This window comes from Cetorhinus maximus, chromosome 1 (genome assembly GCF_964194155.1).
Source record: "Cetorhinus maximus chromosome 1, sCetMax3.hap1.1, whole genome shotgun sequence".
In the NCBI taxonomy this organism is placed as follows: domain Eukaryota; kingdom Metazoa; phylum Chordata; class Chondrichthyes; order Lamniformes; family Cetorhinidae; genus Cetorhinus; species Cetorhinus maximus.
Window position 1 is genome coordinate 1165418 of NC_135879.1, and position 21707 is coordinate 1187124.

General features: G+C 46.4%; 1 protein-coding gene across 1 annotated transcript in view; it reads left to right on the top strand.

The window, feature by feature from the left end:
* Window positions 1-6969: 6969 nt before the first annotated feature.
* Window positions 6970-21707, top strand: part of LOC144693733 (sodium/hydrogen exchanger 9B2-like) — a 141372-nt gene continuing 126634 nt past the window's right edge. The window contains exon 1 of the mRNA XM_078563725.1: window positions 6970-7248. The gene's annotated coding sequence lies outside the window, so the exon portion shown is untranslated. The remainder of the gene's footprint in view (window positions 7249-21707) is intronic.

Here is a 21707-nt window from a genome sequence, read left to right on the forward strand (position 1 = left end):
TTCCAAAGGTATCAGATAAGCAAGGAGCTAATGAGAGAAAAGATCTTGTAACAGTCTCAATCATGAGGGACAAAGTATTTGAGAAACTAATGGGCCTAAAGGCAGACAAGTCGCCAGGACCTGATGGTCTGCATCCAAGTATTTTAAAGGAAGTGACTACATAGATAGTGGAGGCATTGGTCAAAATATTCCAGAACTCACTGGATTCTGGGAGGGTCCCAGTGAATTGGAAAACTGATAATATGATGCCCCTGTTAAAGAAGGGAGGGAAACAAAATGCAGGAAAGTATAGGCCATTCAGCCTAACATCTGTCATTGGGAAAATGCTAGACTATCATTAAGGAAGAAATAGCAGGACATTTAGAAAAGCTTAAAAACATAATCAAACAAAGTCAATATGGTTTTGTGAAAGGGAAATCATGTTTGACAAATTTGCTAGAGTTCTTTGAGGATATAACATGCAGAGTTGATAAAGGGGAACCGGTAGATGTGTGTTTGGATTTCCAGAAAGCAGTCGATAAGGTGCCACATAAAAGGTTATTACACAAGGTAAGTGCTCACGGTATTGGGGGTAATGTATTAGCATGGATTGAAGATTGGTTAACACACAGAAGACAGAGAGTTGGGATCAATGGGTCTTTTTCAGGTTGGAAAGATGTAACTAGTGGAGTGCCGCAAGGATCAGTCCTAGGGCCTCAATTATTTACTATCTATATTAATGGCTTGGAGGAGGGGGCAGAATGTAATATATACAAATTTGCTAATGATACAAAAATAGATGGGAGGGCATGTTGTGATGAGGACATAAGGAATCTGCAAGGGGATATAGACAGGTTGAGTGAGTGGGCAAAAACTTGGCAGATGGAGTTTAATGTAGAAAAGTGTGAGGTCATGCATTTTGGTAGGAAAAATCAAAAGGCAGGCTATTATTTAAATGGAGAGAGACTCCAAAAAAGTGCAGCACAGAGGGATCTGGTGCATGAAACACAAAAAGTTATCATTTAGGTGCAGCAAGTAATTAAGAAGGCAAATTAAATTTTGGCTTGTATTGCTAGGGGGTTGGAGTTTAAAAATAGGGAAGTCTTGTTACAACTGTACAGGATGTTGGTGAGGCTGCATCTGGAGTACTGTGCATTGTTTTGGTCCCTGTATTTAGGAAAGGATATACTGGCATTGGAGGCAGTTCAAAAGATCTTCACTAGGCTGATTCCTGGGATGAAGGGGTTGACTTATCAAGAATGGCTAAACTGGTTAGGCCTTTATCCATTAGTGTTTAGATGAATGAGGGGTGATCTTATTGAAACATACAAAATTCCGAGGGGGCTTGACAGGGTAGATGTTGAGAAGATGTTTCCACTAGTGGGGGAATCTTGAACTAGGGAACATAGTTACAGAATAAGGGGACACTCATTTAAAACTGAGATGAGAAGGAATTTCTTCTCAGAGGGTAGTGAATGTCTGGAATTCTCTACCTCAGAGAGCTGGGGGGCTAGATCACTGGAAGTATTTAAAGAGGAGGTAGATAAATTTTTGAAATATCGGGGAGTTGAGGGCTATGAGAAGCTGGCACAAAAGAGGAGTTGAGGCCTGGGGCAGATCAGCCATGATCTTATTGAATGGTGGGGCAGGCTTGAGGGGCCGAAAGGCCTACTCCTGCTCCCATTTCTTTCAAGTTCTAAATGGACATACCATCCCGCAGTAAAATTTGGCACTTTGATAATACTCCGACAAAGACATTAGGTAAGTTCTCTGTGGGCAAAAAAGCACGAAGGCAGCCAAGAACTTTCCCGAGTGTCAAAGCTGACATTTATTTAATTCTTCAATATGTCAATCCAGCCTGACCTGCTAAAATTCATGTCTAACAAATTTGATTGAGTTTTTCAAGGAGGTGTCTAGTTGTGTAGATGAGGGTAGTGCAGTTGATGTAGACTACATGGACTACAGTAAGGCTTTTGACACGGTCCTGCATGGGAGAATGGTCAAGAAGGTAAGAGCCCATGGGATCCAGGGCAAATTGGATCCAAAATTGGCTTAGTAGCAGGAGGCAGAGGGCGATGGTCGAAGGTTGTTTTTGCGATTGGAAGCCTGTGACAAGTGGTGTACCGCAGGGATCAGTGCTGGGACCATTGCTGTTTGTAGCATACATTAATGATTTAGACGTGAATATAGGAGATATGATTAGTTCGCAGATGACTCAAAAATTGGTGGTATCGTAAATAGTGAGGAGGAAAGCCTGAGATTACAGGGCGATATAGATGGGCTGGTAAGATGGGCAGAGCAGTGGCAAATGGGATTTAATCCTGAGAAGTGTGAGTTGATGCACTTTGGGAGGACTGACACGGCAAGGGAATACACAATGATTGGTAGGACCCTAGGAAGTACAGAGGATCAGAGGGACCTTGGTGTACATGGCCATAGATCCCTAAAGGCAGCAGCACAGGTAGATAAGGTGGTTAAGAAGGCATATGGGATATTTGCCTGTATTAGCCAAGGCATGGAATATAAGAGCAAGGAGGTTATGCTGGAACAGTATAAAACACTAGTAATGCCACAGCTGGAGTGCTGTGTGAACGATCCTTTGTCCCCTTCACTGTCAGGGCTGACGGCCTGAAGCTGCTGGGGATATGGTTCGGAGGGACCAGGGCATGCGTTAGAAACTGGAAGGAGTGAGTGTCTATGGTGAAAAGGAAACTGGGCATGTGGGAGCGACGCTCCCTCTCCATTGCGGGTAAGAACCTGGTCATCAGGTGTGAGGCACTCTCGCTGTTGCTGTACGTGGCGCAGGTCTGGCCCATTCCACACTCCTGCATGGTGGCGATCACTCGAGCCATCTTCCGCTTTATCTGGAGGTCAAAAATGGATCATGTCCGCAGGGACGCGATGTACAAGCCTCTAGATAAAGGGGGAGAAAACGTGCCCAACATCGCCCTCATACTGATGGACACCTTTGTGTGTAGCTGCATCAAGCGGTGCGTAGACCCTCAGTACACAAACACCAAGTGTCACTACGTGCTGAGGTTCTACCTGTCCCCGGTGTTGCGAAGGGTCTGGTCACGCTGCCGCGGAACGCTCCAAGTAGTTGGACCGTGCCGTACCACCTGTCCCTCGTGGAAAAATTTATGCAGAGAAACACCTTCGACCACAAGTCCATCAGGCAGTGGTAGGCACGTAACGTCTTAAAGGCGCTGAGTGAAAAGGAGAGGGTGGATCCTGTGGGATGGTTCCCCGAGCAGACTGTCAAAGTCATTTGGCAGAATGCCTCATCGCCAGAACTTTCCAACAAGCACCAAGACGGAGCTTGGCTGGTGGTGAGAAAGGCCCTCCCTGTCAGATCCTTCCAACACGCCAGTAGTCTCACCCCCTCGGCACGTTGCCCTCGAGGTGGCTGTGGTGGGGAAGAGACCGTTGTTCACCTCCTTGTAGATTGTGCCTTTGCAAAGAAGGTCTGGAGAGAGATGCAGTGGTTTCTGTCGAGGTTCATTCCGAGCAGTTCTATGACACAGGACTCTGTGCTCTACGGGCTGTTCCCAGGGACACACACCGAGACAAACATCAACTGCAGCTGGAGGATCATCAACTCGGTGAAAGATGCTCTTTGGTCTGCCCGAAACTTGTTGGTCTTCCAGCGCAAAGAGTTGCCCCCGACCGAGTGTTGCAGACTGGCACATTCCAAAGTCCAGGACTACGTGCTGAGGGACGCACTAAAGCTTGGGGCAGCTGCCGCAAAGGCGCAATGGGGAAGGGTCGCTGTCTGAGACCTTTCTACCACAGCGCACCGAGGGACTGGGAACTGTTTAAATCCCCTCGGGCTGTACAGCTCAAAATGAATGTCTGCAAATGATTGTAATATTGTTTGTACTGATGCACCTGGTGATACATGTTGTAAAAGTTGAACCTGATTGTACCTTTGTAATGGGGCTTTTGAAATGGTTTGGAATGTGGTTGAAGACATTTTATGAATAAAGTATATTTTTGCAAAAAAAAAAAATTAAATTCCATAACATCCCTTTTGGCTAAGATCAAGTGTAGTCGTGAAGCGATGGTTATAACCAATTGAGCTCCATACAATGGGGTACGTAACACCGTTCGGGTGGCGGTGAAGGACAGCGAATGAGGAGCACCCATGGATTGGGCCTTCTTCATCAAGCGGATCCTGTTGAAGGATTTGAAACAGAGGAAATCTACTCCCTGCAAGACTTCCCCAGCGCTGGATGTTTCGATGTGACTTTCAAGCGTGTGGCAGCTTGCGTCAAGTTCCTGAAGGTGTTCGAGGAGAAGAGAGACCAGCCGGAGATGAAGATCCTGATGGTGGAGCCGCTCTTTGCTCTGCCGTTGCAACGGGACCGGGTGGTGACGGTGCACCTCTGCAACCCCTACGTCCCTGTCGCCGACGTGTTCACCTTCTTTGCCAGGTACGTCGACAAGGTTGGGAGCTGCACCGAGGTTAGAGACGCCTTCGGGATTTGGACATGCAAACGCCAGGTAAAGATCACGTTCAAGACCGATGGTAAGGGAGCCATCTTCCACCCTCCATCCAGCTTCACTATTGGGGGAAGCCGTGGCTACCTTGTCTACACTGGGCAGCCCAAACTTTGTCGCTCATGCGGCAAGTCTGGTCATGTGGCGGCCAACTGCAGCGCCGCCCTCTACAAGAACTGCAAACAGTAAGGGCACCAGACAAAGGACTGCAAACAGACTAAGTGCTGCAACCTGTGTGGCGAGGCGGGCCACCTCTACAGGAACTGCCCCAAATGCTGCCGTACTTATGCACAGGCAGCCAAAGTCAACGAGGGGGAAGCAGAGGAAATGCTTCGTGTCACTACTACCAAGGACACTTGCAACACTCCAACCACCAATGCCCCCAGTGAGAACAACAGGACAAAGGAGGACACAGAGAGAGATAAGGTGGAGGAAAAGATTGAGGCAGCAGACAGCCAATCAACAGCGCTGCCTCCTGAACCTTCCACTCCTCAGGAGAGCGAATCAATGGAGGAGGAAGCAGCGGAAAATCAGCAGGGGGAGTGGCAGCTGGTGAAGAGAGCCAAAAGGAAGAAGGGGCTAAGAAGGGACCAAGCCACTTCCTAGACAAGTGGCAAGAGGCGTCTCCCATCCGACACGGATGACAAGGACAGCTGCTCTTCGGACGAAGAAGGGAAAGGGCGGCATCTACAGAAGAGGCGGTAAAGCTCTAGGGAGTTGGAGGACGAGACACCCGAGCTCCAGAACATTGGAGACAATGAGGACAGCAGCGCACCCTGGACAAACCGCTAACTCCTGACGAACTGACTAAGGCCCTTGAGTCCTTCGAGAAGAGTAAAACTCCCGGAAGCGACTGCTTGCTGGAGCAGTTCTATTCGGCTCTGTGGGACTGGATTGGCCCAGACCTGCTAGAAGTGTATGAGAGTATGCTTCTGGCCGGCAGCATGTCAGAATCCATGAGGAAAGGCATCATCACCCTCATCTACAAGCACAAGGGGGAAAGGGAGGAAATTAGAAATTGGCGACCCATTTCACTGTTGAATGTGGACTATAAGATTCTGTCCAAGGTCATCTACGTGCTGAGGTTCTACCTGTCCCCGGTGTTGCGAAGGATGGGTCTGGCCACGCTGCCGTGGAACACTCCAAGTAGTTGGACCATGCCGTACCACCTGTCCCTCGTGGCAAAATTTATGCAGAGAAACACCTTTGACCACAAGTCCATAAGGCAGTGGTAGGCACGTAACGTCTTAGAGGCCCTGCGGGAAAAGGAGGGGGTGGATCCTGTGGGATGGTTCCCCGAGCAGACTGTCAAAGTCATTTGGCAGAATGCCTCATCGCCAGAACTTTCCAACAAGCACCAAGACGTAGCTTGGCTGGTGGTGAGAAAGGCCCTCCCGTCAGATCCTTCCAACATGCCAGGAGTCTCACCCCCTCTGCACGTTGCCCTCGAGGTGGCTGTGGTGGGGACGAGACCTTTGTTCACCTCCTTGTGGATTGTGTCTTTGCAAAGAAGGTCTGGAGAGAGATGCAATGGTTTCTGTCGAGGTTCATCCCGAGCAGTTCTGTGACACAGGACTCTGTGCTCTACGGGCTGTTCCCAGGGACACACACAGAGACAACATCAACTGCAGCTGGAGGACCATCAACTCCGTTAAAGACGCTCTTTGGTCTGCCCGAAACTTGTTGGTCTTCCAGCGCAAAGAGTTGTCCCTGACCGAGTGTTGCAGACTGGCACATTCCATGGACCAGGACTACGTGCTGAGGGACGCACTAAAGCTTGGGGCAGCCGCCACAAAGGTGCAATGGGGAAAGGTCGCTGTCTAAGACCTTTCTGCCACAGTGCACCGAGGGACTGGGAACTGTTGAGAGCCCCTCGGGCTGTACAGCTCAAAATGAATGTATGCAGTGAATACTAATTGTATTGAAGCACCTCAGAGTGCAACATGATGTATGTTGATAACTCCAATCCCATGGTCTGATTGTCTGCATTGACCATATTGAAATGATTCATTGATTGTATTGATGCACCTCGTGATCCATGTGTAAATGCTGAATCCGATTGTACTTATGCGATGGTGATTTTGAAATGGTTTGGAATGTTCTTCCAGATATTTTACGAATAAAGTATATTTTTCAAAAAATAATTAAATTCTACAATATCTTCAATATCACAAGGGATGTGAAACCGGTTTTTGAATAAAGCACAACCTTGCCTCATCCTCAGCAAGTATTACACGACTCCTTCACTTTTCATTCCTTTCGATTTTTTTTCACGTGTTTTCAACAGGCGCTTCAAATTTTAGGTTCTGCTTAATTACAATTAATTATCAGCAAATAGATACCAACTGTCAGTGGGAACTCCCGGCAAGGCATCCTCCGCTCGCGCCTGCGCACTCATTCTTCGGTCGCGCGCGCGCGATGGCGTGTGTGTGTGTGGAGCTCGCGCCGCGTACCCGCCCGCCGGTGCGCATGCGTGGTCGACGCGGCGGCCTGGCGCCCTCTTGGTGTTGCATGAGCAGGCGGTGGGCGAGCGCGCCGCACCGCGCCGGGCGCGCTCCCGGATTGAGATGGAGCTCGGATGGAGAGGTAGTGCCTCTCTCTGTTCTCTCTCCCGCCCCCCGTCGCGCATGCGCAGTTTGGGTGCGATAGGTTGTGACGAGCCGCCCAGTCCTCGAGCCACCCTCCGCCTCAGGGGGAAGGGAACTCGTGGCTTCCTCCCTCCTGCACTGACCGGGCTAAAGGCCGAACTTCCAACCCCACAGCAAACCTGTGAGTCCCGATTCTTGTCTGTGTCGCGGGCTTTTACTCAATTGAAATTCAGTCTAATTCTCACACGCGGGTCTCGACAACCGTTAGTTGTTATTTCCCAAGCCCGTGTATTGGGGGGGGAGGGGGGTGTCTGAGGGGCGATTTCCCCCCACCCCCTGCAGCCGGATCCAGGCGGGATTTGGATGGAGGTTGTTGTTGCTCATCCCACCTCGCCGGCTGCTGTCGCCTCGCCTACGCTTTCCTGGGCACCTGACACCATTAAATTACAGTGGATGCTGGAAATGTAAAATAAGGACAGAAAATAGGGCAAATGTTCAGGTCCGGCAGCACCTGTGTGTATATATAGAGAGAGAGAGAGACCCAGTTAACGGTTCAGCTTAACGACCCCTCATCAGAGCTGGGCAGAAATTCCGGATATAATAGGTTTTAAGCAGTTGGAATTGGGGGAGGGCGAAAAGAGGAAACACAAGGGCAGGTCTCAACTAGAATGAAAGACAAGAGAGGTTAGATGGACAAAAGCTGGTTATGTCAGACCTGCTGAGTGTTTCTAGTCTTTACTCTTGTCCCTTATTCCCCAGCACCCGGCTTCGTGACCTAATTAATGGGATTCTGGCAGGGAGAATAGCGTTGCCAACACGCCTGGCGTCGCTGCGGAGATTAAAGATTGAATTCCTGTGGCACTACCGTGAGCAATCCAGGAAATCAATCATAGGGGCATTATTTTTCATGTTTTCGAATACTGTTTATTACTTATTTGGTGTTTGTTGGGGGGGGGGGGGGGGGGAGGGGGAACAGTAAGAATGATTGGAGATTTGATGTCAACGTTGCTAACCCTAGTGGAAAGTGGTGGTTGTTGCCTCATGAGTAATATATTCTGTTAAACAGCATTTTACACATCTATATAGGTTATTTTGTAGGCGCAAGTATAAAGAAAAATCATTTAATGATACGAAATGTATAAGTAGCTGCTTTATTGGCTTTTTAAACTTTTTTAATATCTTGGTTTCTCTAGTCATTAAAAGCAAACTTGTGCATGAGATAAAAGCAAAACACTGCGGATGCAGGAAATCTGAAACAAAAACAAAAGTAGCTGGAAAAACTCAGCAGGTCTGACAGCATCTGTGGAGAGGAAGACAGAGTCAACGGTTCGAGTCTGTATGACTCTTCATCAGAACATTGTGCATGAGGTTTGGTCTTGGTCCCAATTGTGCTCCTCCTAACTGACCTTGCTTGGGTCAGAAACAGTTCAGAATTTCTAATTCGTTGATGTAATAACTAGATTTGTCAGACTTTAAATATAAGTGGGGTACAAGAAACATTCAAAATATTCATTAAGCCTACTCCTACTAGATGTAAACTGTGGTGTTATACATTAACCATCTAATTATTTAGTCCATTGGTGGAAGGTTTCTGTATAACTGTGCAAAGTATATGAACATACGAATTAGGAGCAGGCCATTTGTCCCCTTGAGCCTGCTCTGCCATTTGATGAGATCATGGCTGCTCTGATTGTGGCCTCAACTCCACAATCTGCCTACCCCCACATATGTGGTTGTGAACTGAGCTTTTCCTATTTTGGGATGGAACTGAGGGTATTTGCAAATTAAGAATTTTTATTTGGGGGAGATGGTGGCCTAGTGGTAATGTCACTGGACTAGTTATCCAGAGGCCCAGGCTATTCCTCTGGGTGCATAAGTTCAAATCCTACTGCAGCAGCTGGTGGAATTTAAATTCAGTTAATAAATCTAAGTCTCAGTATTGGTGACCAACTGTCAATGCTTGTCATAAAAACTCATCTGGTTCACTGATGTCCTTTAGGGAAGGAAATCCACTATCCTTAACTGGTCTGGCTTACATGTGATTCCAGACCCACAGCAATGTGGTGGGCTCTTAACTGCTCTCTGAAATGGCCTAACAAGCCACTCAGTTCAAGGGAAATTAGGGATCGGCAACAAATGCTGCCTTGCCAGCAACGCCCACAACCCATGAGAGAATTTTTTTTTAAAAAGCCAATTACTAAATAATGCCTTTTAAGTAAGTAGAATAATGTATTCTGTTGATGCCAGGCTTTCAGAATGAGGTGACACAGGTTAAAGTTTTGTGGCTTTTGATCATGGATGAATGAGATAAGTTGAGCTGGACACCTTCAACTTTACCCGGCTTGTGATCCTGTCTATTATCAGACATTGTAAAAGTTAAGAATTTTTGTAATTGGGACACTAGTTTGTGGTCAAAATCCATATTTGCTTTAACAGTGTATCTCCACAGTTACCAAACCAATTTGCCTCATTTTAAAAAAAAAAGGTTGGGTGATCTTGATAATTTGAACAACGTGTAGCTTCCAAATCTCTCTCAAACTTGTGGTTCTTTTCAAAGATAATTAAGTAAGAATAGCAGTAATGACAGAAAATGATTTCAACATTAATTTACAGCATTTAAAGAAATCAGTGGTTTTGTGGGGATTTCCTTTTATTTGACAGCAGGTAGTCAAGGTTGAGTTATAAGATTAGACAAGCACTTGCTCTTTTTTGCTTGCAAATTTTCCATTTAAGATTATAAAATTAAAGCAAGAGAAGAATATTTTAAGTAAAGAAAGCAAAACACCTGTTAGAAAGACTCTAGAGTCATTGGATTATACAGTACATAAGGCCACTCAGCCCATCATGCATGTGCTGGTTCTTTGAAATAGCTATTCAGTTAGCCCCATTTTCCTTGCCCTTGCTCTGTAGCAACGTTTTACCTTTCAAGTATTTACCCAGTTCCCCTTTGAAAAATATTATTGAATCTGCTTTGACCACCCTCTGTCAGTACATTCCCTCTTAAATCTCCTGTTAACCATTTCCACTCTAAGGAGAACAACCCCAGCAACTCCAGCCTCACCAAGTAATAGAAGTGTCTCATCCTTATTTCTATTCTAATAAATCTCCTCTGCCTCTTTTCTAAGGCCCTGACAACTTTATAAAGTGTGGTGTCCAGAATTGGACATGGTACTTGAGCTAGGGCCCAAGCTGAAATAAAAGTGTTATAAATAGAAAGAACAATCACTGTCAAGCACATACTACTACAACAACTTTAATGCACCAAAATGTCCCAAGGAGTTTCATAGGAACACAAAGCAGAATTTGACACTGAGCCACATAAGGAGATATTAAAGTGGATAACTACATCTATAATTGCTGCTTTTGAAGCACTTACAACACTACCTAAATATACCATCTCTACAAACTTCAGAATGTATGTCTTAATACAGTCAAGATTTTGAAATGGATAGGTACATTTTATTGAACCCATTAGAATCTGCCTTTATTTATCTATAATAAAACTTGAGCAATTTTGTTGACTGGTGGTAACCATAGGAAGCCTCCATATACTGTATTGATTTATACAAATCTCATTGGCTCAATAGTAACAATGACCTTTCAAATGTTGGTGGCAATTTCACTGGTAACTAATTAACATCTGTAGGCAGGCTAAATGGGGGCAAGAATTTAGCAGTTTATACAATATTGGTTTATTGGCTCCTCATCGCCACCTGGAAATTTGTGGCAACGCTGCTGGTTGGTTGGTTTTGAGTGTTGCGATTGTTCTGTGGAATATTGAGATTGAAAATGCCACCCCGTTGACTCCTGGGAGCCATAATGAGGAACTGTGTCACAATGGCAAAAAGACACATCAACTTCAACTGATTTTTCTAGAGCTCAAAACATTTTTCGAGGATGTATTATTAGATCCATCAATATACAAATCTTGCATAAGTATACACTATCATATTTCAAAGGTTTGGGGAAGTAGCTGTGATTTGCGGTTGGGGGGTTAGCTGTGATTTGGGATGGGGGGTAGCTGTGATATGGGGTGGGGGGTCTGTGCTTTGGGGGTTGGGGGAATCTGTCATTTGGGGTTTAGGAGGTAGCTGTGAAAGAAGTCAGTTATTTAATTCTAATTTCTTCTTATGTGGGCGAGAATCTTAGGTAAATGTTAGATTTATTGACCTTGAGATTAGCTTCCGATCCAGTACCCTTTTCACCACCAAGACCGCCCTCTTCTACCTTTGTAAGATTGCTTGTCTCCACCCATCCACTGTTGAAACTCTCATCCAAGGCTTTGTTACCTCTGGACTTGACTATCTCAATTTCCCCCTGATGGGCTCCCCACCTTCCAATTCTGGTCATTTGTGCATGCCCACTATTAAATCTCTTCACTATTTACAGCCATGTCTTTAGCTGCCTGAACTTTAAACACTTGAATTTCCTTGCTAAACCTCTCTCCTTCACACCATGCCCCTTTGACCAGGCTTCTGGTCATCTTTCTAAATATCTCTATGGGCATTTTGTCAGATAACACTCCTTTGAGTGCCTGGTATGTTTTACTGCATTAAAGGAACTATAGAAAAGCAAGTTGTTAATGTCAGAGAGTTCAATGTTTTTCTTATTATGAAATTTCAATTGCCATGTTACTTTCCTGGGCATTTCAATTATATTATCAAATTTAATTTCAAGGGCCAACCCGGACAATGACAACTATATACCCTAAACTATTAATCGACATTTTTAAATATTTAAAATACTAGGAATGACGAAGAAATTGAATGAAGGGCAGAAAGCATTGTCTCATTAGACTTCCAATACGTTTTTGATAAGGTACCACAAGAGAGACTTCTCTACAAGATTGAAGCTTCTGTTATTAGTAGGTAATAGTTGAGTTGGATTGAGAGCTAGCTGGAAGGATGTTTTTTTTTGTAAAAATATACTTTATTCATAAAAAATCTTCAATCACATTCCAAACCATTTCAAAAACAGCATTACAAGGGTACAATCCAGGTTAAACTTTTACAAAATGTATCACCAGGTGCATCAGTACAAACAATATTACAGTCATTTACAGCCTTTCATTTTGATCTGTACAGCCCGAGGGGCTCTAAACAGTTCCCAGTCTCTCGGTGCGCTGTGGTAGAAAGGTCTTAGACAGCGACCCTTCCCCATTGCGCCTTTGCGGCAGCTGCCCCAAGCTTTAGTGCGTCCCTCAGCACGTAGTCCTGGACTTTGGATTGTGCCAGTCCGCAACAATCGGTCGGGGACAACTCTTTGTGCTGGAAGACCAACAAGTTTCGGGCAGACCAAAGCGCCTCTTTCACCGAGTTGATGATCCTCCAGCTGCAGTTGATGTTTGTCTCGGTGTGTGTCCCTGGGAACAGCCCGTAGAGCACAGAGTCCTGTGTCACAGAACTGCTCGGGATGAACCTCGACAGCAACCACTGCATCTCTCTCCAGACTTTCTTTGCAAAGGCACAATCCACAAGGAGGTGGACAACGGTCTCTTCCCCACCACAGCCACCTCGAGGGCAACGTGCAGAGGGGGTGAGCTTCCTGGCGTGTAGGAAGGATCTGACGGGGAGGGCCTTTCTCACCACCAGCCAAGCTACGTCTTGGTGCTTGTTGGAAAGTTCTGGCGATGAGGCATTCTGCCAAATGACTTTGACAGTCTGCTCGGGGAACCATCCCACAGGGTCCACCCTCTCCTTATCCCTCAGGGCCTCTAGGACGTTACGTGCTGACCACTGCCTGATGGACTTGTGGTCAAAGGTGTTTTTCTGCATAAATTTTTCCACCAGGGACAGGTGGTACGGCACGGTCCAACTACTTGGAGCGTTCCGCGGCAGCGTGGCCAGACCCATCCTTCGCAACACCGGGGACAGGTAGAACCTCAGCACGTAGTGACACTTGGTGTTTGCGTACTGAGGGTCTACGCACCGCTTGATGCAGCCGCACACAAAGGTGGCCATCAGTATGAGGGCGATGTTGGGCACGTTTTTTCCCCCTTTATCTAGAGGCTTGTACATCGCGTCCCTGCGGACACGATCCATTTTCGACCTCCAGATAAAGCGGAAGATGGCTCGAGTGATCGCCGTCGCGCAGGAGTCTGGAATGGGCCAGACCTGCGCCACGTACAGCAACAGCGAGAGTACCTCACACCTGATGACCAGGTTCTTACCCGCAATGGAGAGGGAGCGTCGCTCCCACATGCCCAGTTTCCTCTTCACCATAGCCACTCGCTCCTTCCAGTTTCTAACGCATGCCCCGGTCCCTCCGAACCATATCCCCAGCACCTTCAGGCCGTCAGCCCTGACAGTGAAGGGGACAAAGGATCGGTCAGCCCAGTTCCCAAAGAACATGGCCTCGCTCTTCCCACGATTTACCTTGGCTCCCGAGGCCAGTTCGAACTGGTCGCAGATGTGCATCAGTCTGCGCACCGACAGCGGATCTGAGCAGAAGACGGCGACGTCGTCCATGTACAGGGAGGCTTTTACCTGAGTGCCTCCACTGCCTGGGATCGTCACTCCTCTTATGCCCGGATCCTTCCTGATGGACTCGGCAAAGGGTTCTATGCAGCACACGAAAAGGACAGGCGAGAGAGGACAGCCCTGCCTGACTCCAGATTTAATCGGAAAGCTATCTGTTTCCCACCCATTGATTGAGACTGCGCTACTGATGTTAGTGTAGAGCAGTTGGATCCAATTTCGAATTCCCTCCCCAAACCCCATTTTGGAGAGCACATCCCCCATGTAGGTGTGCGATATTCTGTCAAAGACCTTCTCCTGATCCAAGCTGATGAGGCAGGTATCCACACCCCTGTCCTGTATATAGGCAATCGTATCCCTGAGCAGCGCCAGGCTGTCAGAGATCTTCCTGCCTGGCACAGAGCAGGTCTGGTCAGGGTGAATCACCAATTCCAGAGCGGATTTGACCCGATTGGCGATGACCTTGGACAGAATCTTATAGTCCATATTCAACAGTGAAATGGGTCGCCAATTTCTAATTTCCTCCCTTTCCCCCTTGTGCTTGTAGATGAGGGTGATGATGCCTTTCCTCATGGATTCTGACATGCTGCCGGCCAGGAGCATACTCTCGCACACTTCTAGCAGGTCTGGGCCGATCAAGTCCCACAGAGCCGAATACAACTCCGCCGGCAAGCCGTCGCTTCCGGGGGTTTTACTCTTCTCGAAGGACTCGAGGGCCTTAGTCAGTTCATCAGGAGTTAGCGGTTTGTCCAGGCTCTCCCGCGTACTGTGGTCTAAGACCTCCGTGATAGAGGACAGGAAGGACTGGGAGGCCGTGCTGTCCGTGGGCTTCACGTCATACAGTCCGGCATAAAAGGATTTGCTGATCCTCAGAATGTCGGACCGTGATGACTTTACTGAGCCGTCTTCTTCCTTCAGGCTGCTGATCACAGAGCGCTCTCTGTGTACCTTTTGGAAGAAGAAACGTGAGCACGTCTCATCCTGCTCCACGGAGCGGACCCTGGAACGGAAGATGATCTTGGAGGCCTCCGAGGCAAAGTGCGAGGCTTGCTGGCCCTTCACCTCTTGGAGCTCCTCCTTGACACGACCCCCATCGACTGCAGCCGGAGCAGATTCTGCATCTTTTTCTGGAGTCGGGACATTTCCCTCTGTTCCTTTCTAGCTTTCTGGGTGCCTTTGAGGATGAAAAACCTCTTGATGCTTCCCTTGATCACTTCCCACCAGTGTGTCAGGGACTCAAAGAGGGGTTTCACGGTTCTCCAACCTTTGTAATCCCTCTTGAGCTCCTCAATGTTCTCTGGGGTCAGCAGTTGCACATTTAGCTTCCATGCCCCCCTGCCCACCCTCAGGTCCTTCTCCAAGTGGCAGTCCGCCAGTAGGAGGCAGTGGTCAGAGAAGAACACCGGCTTGACCTCGGTGGATCTGACTGTGAATGCACGGGACACAAACAGGAAGTCTATCCTGGAACGAATGGACCCGTCTGGCCGCGACCAGGTGTATCTACGCTGCGCTCCGTCTGCAGGGTTGCTGAAGACGTCGTGCAGCTTGGCATCCTTAACTGTTTCCATCAGGGATCTGGACGTAGCGTCCAATCTGCTTCCGGCCCTGCCGGATCGTCCAGCCGCATCGATGATGCAGTTGAAGTCCCCGCCCAGAATGACCGGCCTGGAGGTCGCCAGCAGCAGTGGGAGCTGCTGAAAAACCTCCAGCCGCTCAGCCCCTTGTGCCGGGCCATACACGTTAATTAACCGGAGTGGAGCGTTCTTGTACATTACATCTGCTACGAGGAGTCGCCCGCCCACCACCTCCTTGACCTCGGAGACGGTGAAGTTGCCTCCCCGCAGCAGAATACCCAGGCCGGAGGAACGAGAGTCGTTTCCGCCCGACCAGATCGATGGCCCGTGGGACCACCATCGTGACCATTGCCTGTAGGAGCTGAGGTGCGGTATCGCACACTCCTGCAGAAACAACAGGTCAGCTTTGACCTTGGCTAGGTAGTCCAAGGTCGCAACACATCGCGTAGTAGATTTAATGCTACGCACATTTATGGATACAATCTTTAAACCCATTTTAAAGCATTTATTCTCCTACCAAACCCACTGTCTCTGAGAGTCCCAGACCTTTAGTCTGCTCCTTCATACCCGTAGTGAGCTCAAATTCCTTCACTTTGGATGGGCTGAGGTAGATCTCCTTGGCCGTGTTCTGCTCCAGTGGCATCTGGAGGTTCACGTAGAGAGCGGGTTTTGAGATGACCTTTGCTGGAGAAGCTTCTCCAAAACTCACCCCCTCTGGGGTGTTGCTGTTCCCGGCTTCCTGGAGCTGGGGTGCGATGATTGCCTCACTGCTCCCAGATTCCAGGGGCTGTGGTGCACTGGCCTCCTCAGGTTGCAGGCAAAGTTGGGGTGCGCTGGTCTCCTTGTTGTCTCCAATTTTCTGGAGCTCGGGTGTCTCGTCCTCCAACGCCCTGGAGCTTTGCCGCCTCTTCTGTCGGTGCCGCTCTGGCACTTCATCATCCGAAGAGCTGCTGCCCTTGTCATCCGTGTCGGATGGGAGACGCCTCTTGCCGCTTCTCTGGGAAACGCCTTTGCTTCTTCTTCGCTCCCTCTTACTTTTCTTCTTCTTCACCGTCCGCCACTCCCCCTGCTGCTTTTCCACTGCTGCCTCCTCCTCCATTGATTCGCTGTCCTGAGGACTGGGAGGTTCAGGGGGTAGTGCTGTTGATTGGCTCTCTGTTGCCTCAATCTCTTTCTCCACCTTGTCTCTCTCTGTGTCCTCCTTTGTCCCGTTGAGCTCCCTGGGGGCCTTGGTGGTTGGAGTGACACGAAACATTTCTTCTGCTTCCCCCTGGTCGGCTTTGGCTGCCTGTGCGTAAGTACGGCAGCGTTTGGGGCAGGTCCTGTAGAGGTGACTTGCCTCGCCACACAGGTTGCAGCACTTGGCCTGTTTGCAGTCTTTTGTCTGGTGCCCTTCCTGTTTGCAGATCTTGCAGAGGGAGGCGCTGCAGTTGGCCGCCACATGACCAGCCTTGCCGCATGAGCGACAATGCTTGGGTTGCCCAGCGTAGACCAGGTAGCCCCGGTTTCCCCCGATAGCGAAACTGGAGGGAGGGTGGAAAATGGCTCCCTTACCATCGGTCTTTAGCGTGACCTTAAACAGGCGTTTGCCTGTCCAGATCCCCAAGTCGTCTCGAATCTCGGTGCCGCTCCCCACCTTATCGAAGTACCTGGTGAGGAAGGTGACCACGTCGGCGACAGGGACGAAGGGGTTGTACACATGCACCATCACCTCACGTTCCCGTTGCAACGGCAGAGAAAAGTGCGGCTCCGCCGTCAGGATCTTCATCTCCGGCAGGTCTCTCTTCTCCTCGAACACCCTCAGGAGCCGGACGCAGTCTGCCACCCGCTTGAACGTCACGTCAAAATAACCGCCTTTGCGGGAGTCATGCAGGGTGAAGATCTCCGTAGCTTGGAAGCCGCACGCCTTCAACAGGATCCTCCTGGTGAAGAAGCCCCGATCCATAGGTGATCCTCCTTCGCTGTGGTTCACCGTGACTCGGACGGTGATAGGTAACCCACGGTATGGATTTGGATTGCGATTGGTTATCGCCCTTCCATCCCGACCTTGCCTTGGCAGGACCATGGTGTCGCCCCTGCAACACTTGATCTTAGCCAAAAGGCCGAGAAGCTAGCTGGAAGGATGTAGGCAAAATGTAGTTATAAATAGATTTGGAGACTGATTACCAGTGGTGTCCCACAGAGACTGGTGTTGGGACCATTGTTCTTCACTTTTTACTAAGATGTAAGTGTTGGGGACATGATTTGCATGTTATGTTAACAGCTGTATTGAGTGTTCGCATCGTAGAAAATGAGCAATGGCTTCAGGTGAATCTTTATGTTGGGAGATTAGGCTAATGTGTAATGTTTAATTTAGAAAAGTTGGCAGGGTAATTCTCAACATGCATACACCCTTCAGGGAAGAGCATTAATAAAGGTGGATAAAGAAAGATTTAGGCATTTGTATATACATCTCTAATGCTCCTTGAGCAAGGTCACAAAGCAGTAGCTTGAGCAAATAGGGTGTTGGGTACATTCGTAGGAAAATTGGTTATAAGATCTTGGCAAGGCCTTGCTTGGAATATTGTGTCTCCTCACATGGTGGGTGATACTGAGACTTTGAAAAGGGTGCTGAGAAGGGTCACGAGACTAATTCCCATGATAATGCATTTTAGTTACCAATGAAATTCCACTTTTAATATTGACCTTATTGAGGTTTATAAGATAATGAAGGGAATAGATTGTGTTCCAGTTGGCAGTTTATTCCAATTAAATAGATTAGGAAGGACCACTCTTCACAATTTTAAGGCCACATCTAGGTTAGATGTCAGGAGGGTTTTTTTCCCCAGAGAATAGTGGATAGCGGATCTCTGGAATGTTATGGTGAATGCTGATCCACTAAATTGCTTCAGGTGAGCGCTGGACCTGTTTCTGGCTGAGGATATCACCACTTAGAAAAAGTAGGTACCACAAGAAACTCAGGGCCAAAGTGATCTTCAGGGTTGCAGGGTTGTCTAGTTACATCAAATTTCTTCCCTGCCACAAACTGACATGTGTTTTTATCTTGTTTTTTTGCCTCTCTCTGGGCAACACATGTTTTTGAGTGGGTGGAGTGTATATATTGTGATACTTACAGTACCACAATGGTATGTGACAGGCTAGATGGGCCAGAGAGGTTCTTTACCTGTTTGTCATTGTTCATATGTAAGCAGTAACTGCTAGTTTGGGGAATGGTATTGAAGAGCAAGGAAACATTATGTGTTGCGCAGATTAATGCTGACACCCTTATATCTAATTTATACGAGCAACCTGGATTCAAACCCAGTGAAAACTGGCCAAATTTGCAGTATGCTAAACTGGGAGGGCAGATAGATCTGAAGAGGCAGCCAAGGATCCACCTAGGCAAAATATGAAAATAGGCTGACCTATGAGATTAAATATGGATAAATGTGAAGCACTTCACAAGGAAAGATTTTTAAAAATGGGCATTATGTATATTCCAACAATGGAGTTGAATTAGCAAAGGAAAATGTTGAAAAAGGCCTAGGGCTTTGCCACAGCACTGCATGTAGTTACAATCAACAAATCGTGTAGAACACTGAATTATATAACCACATCAGACTGCAAGTCAGAGGATATTATGAAACTTTATTGTGCTCTGGCCAGACCATGTCATGCATACCGTGTTCAGTTATAGACATTAAGGTAAATAGAAGACATTAAGACATCGGAGGCTGATTCCCTACCATCGAAAAATTTGGTTAAAAGACTGGAAAAACTTGGTTTCTCAAGCTTAACAAGAAATGAATGGGGGTACCAGATAGAAGGTAGAATCAAAATCAGATCAATTCAGGGACTGCTTCAAAGTTAACTCCCCTGCTCTTCTTTGAAATAGGGCCATGGGATCTTTAGCATCCACCCAAGGAGACAAATGAGGAACTTCAGTGCAGTACTGAGGGGGTGCTGCATTGTCAGAGGTGCCATCTTTTGGAGGAGACATTAAACCACGGACCCATCTACCTGCCAGAATCTGATGAAGGGTCATTGACCTGAAACATTAACTCTGTTTCTCTCTACAGATGTTGCCTGATCTGAGTATTTTCAAAACATTTTCTGTTTTTATTTCAGATTTCCAGTATCTGTGTGTTTTCCTTTTGTCCAAATTCTGATGGCTAGATCATTTAAATAATATGGTCAGGTGCCTATGCCTATGGCAGTGCAATAAGTCAGAATTTCAGAGCGGCAGCCTGCCAGCTTAATGGTTTGGAACAGGTCAAAATGAAAGAGTTAAAAAGAAAAATCTTGGGGCACAAAAACAATTCTGTAATCATAATTTCTGTCTGGGAATTAATTGCAGTTAATCCTCCTATGTTGGGGCCTTCAGCCCTAAATGGAACCAATGTCTGCTCTTGATAGCCTTTTATGAGAACTCTCTCAGACATTATATTTTCTTCCCCTCCAACTGCCCCCCCCACCCCTCCACCCTCACCTAACTCACAAGTTCTTGGAAATTTCTAAATGGACCAGAGACATGGCTAATCTAGATATGGATACCAAATTCCACTTGCCCCCTCTCCAGCAGATGGAATTACCCCAGGATTATGCTTCTGGCATCATACAATTTCTTTGCAAGTTTGTTCTGACTGGTTGGGCTATGACATTGTTAATTATTCACAAAATCTATATAAAAAGGTAGTATCCTATCTGTACAAGAATGTTTTCAATGTTTTAATTGATTGAAATGCTTGGTATACATCTGCATTTACACAGTATATTTGGTTTTAGTGATGTCAGCCTGCAGCATTATAGCTTATGAAGATCAGAGGGACAGTTTTAGAAAGGTTAAAATATTTTGTCTGCCACAGATGAGTTTTTTTTTCTCAAAAACATTGCATGCAGATAGCAATATTCTGTAAGTATATGTCTGGGCAGAGAGTTGTACAGGATACTTTTGAATAAATACACCAATTAAGGCATAAATAGAAGTAAATGGGTATGATTTAATTGCCATTATGGAGGTGTGGTTACAGGGTGACTGGGAATTGATTATTCAAGGGAATTGAATATTCAAGGATATTTGTCATTTAGTAAGGAAGGATAGGCAAAAAGGAAAAGGAGGTGGGGTAGTGCTGTTAATAGGGACAAAATCAGTACATTAGAGAGAGAGGATCTTAGATTGAAGGACCAAGATGTAGAATCGGTTTGCTTGGAGCTACGGAACAGCAAGGGGCAGCACACATTGGGAGTTGTTTATCGGCCATAGTGGTACCGTTACGGTATATATGTGAACACAGTATAAGTCAGGAAATTAGAGCTGCATGTAACATGGGAAATACAGTAATAATGGGCTATTTCAATTTACATTATGATGTAGCAGACGATGTGTGCCAGGCAGACCAAATCCATGAGGGAAACTTGGTTGCGCTATCACAATGGTCTTGCAATTCATATTTATTATGGGATGCATGCACTGAATTCAGAAGTAATAAGTCCACCGAGACCTTTAGAGATTTTATAAATGAATATATTTATTAACAAAAGATTTCGAGCACATAAAGACTACAATTACTACTATAATAACTCCTAAAATTCCTAATTAACCTGACACCCAGCTACACTGCCTTTAAGGCAACAGTCCAAAAATAGATTTTGGATGTAAAACAAACTCAGCAAGTTGACACACTACCCTAGATAGTGGAATTCCAAATGGCTCTTCCCCAATTTCCATTTAGTTAGACAGCAGACTTGTGTGCACATGCTAGAGGCTTCATTAAGGCTATTTCATGCACTCCTGGTAGATCTTACATGGCTCTGACGCAACCTTTCATTCTCCTTTATATTTTTCTCTTTAATATGTAAATTTTTTTGTTCCATATGTCTTTGAAACCATATCTTCCTCATAATATAAAAACTTTCATTGTCATTATTATCAGTAACCTTCGGGGAAAAATAAACACATCCCTTAGCCTTGCTGATCTGCCTAGTTGTAAACAGACTAAGATCACTTTGAAATCCAAATCTCCCTTCAGTTATCTAAAATGCAAATTCCTTTCACATCTAAGCTGGCATCCATGTTTACTCATTAGCATGTTAAGCACCTAGCTTCTTTTGATTTTAAACATGCAGTCTACTCGACTCCAAATATAATTAAATCACACACAGACTCAACTATACTTACCCCCATAAACCTACTTTACAATAAACCAGAAAAATATTATGAAAATTATATGTTAGTTTCATGACAACATATAGACTGGGTAAAATAATTAGCAATAATGCTGTGGAGGAATGAATTTCTGGAGTGTGTACAGGATGGGTTTCTGAGCAGTATGTTGAAGAACCAACTAGGGATCAGGCTACTTTGTATTTGGTACGATGTAATGAGAAAGGACTAATCAATAACCTTGCTGTAAAGGAGCCTTTAGGAAATAGTGACCATATTACGATAGAATTTTACATTAAGTTTGAAAGTGATACAGTTCATTCTGCAACTAGCGTCTTAAACATACTTCAAACATAATTAAACAAACAATCAAGACAGAGTCTTTGGATTTCTCAAGAACCAATCCAAATGTCAGTAAACACCAAATCGAGCAACCTCGAAGGATTCC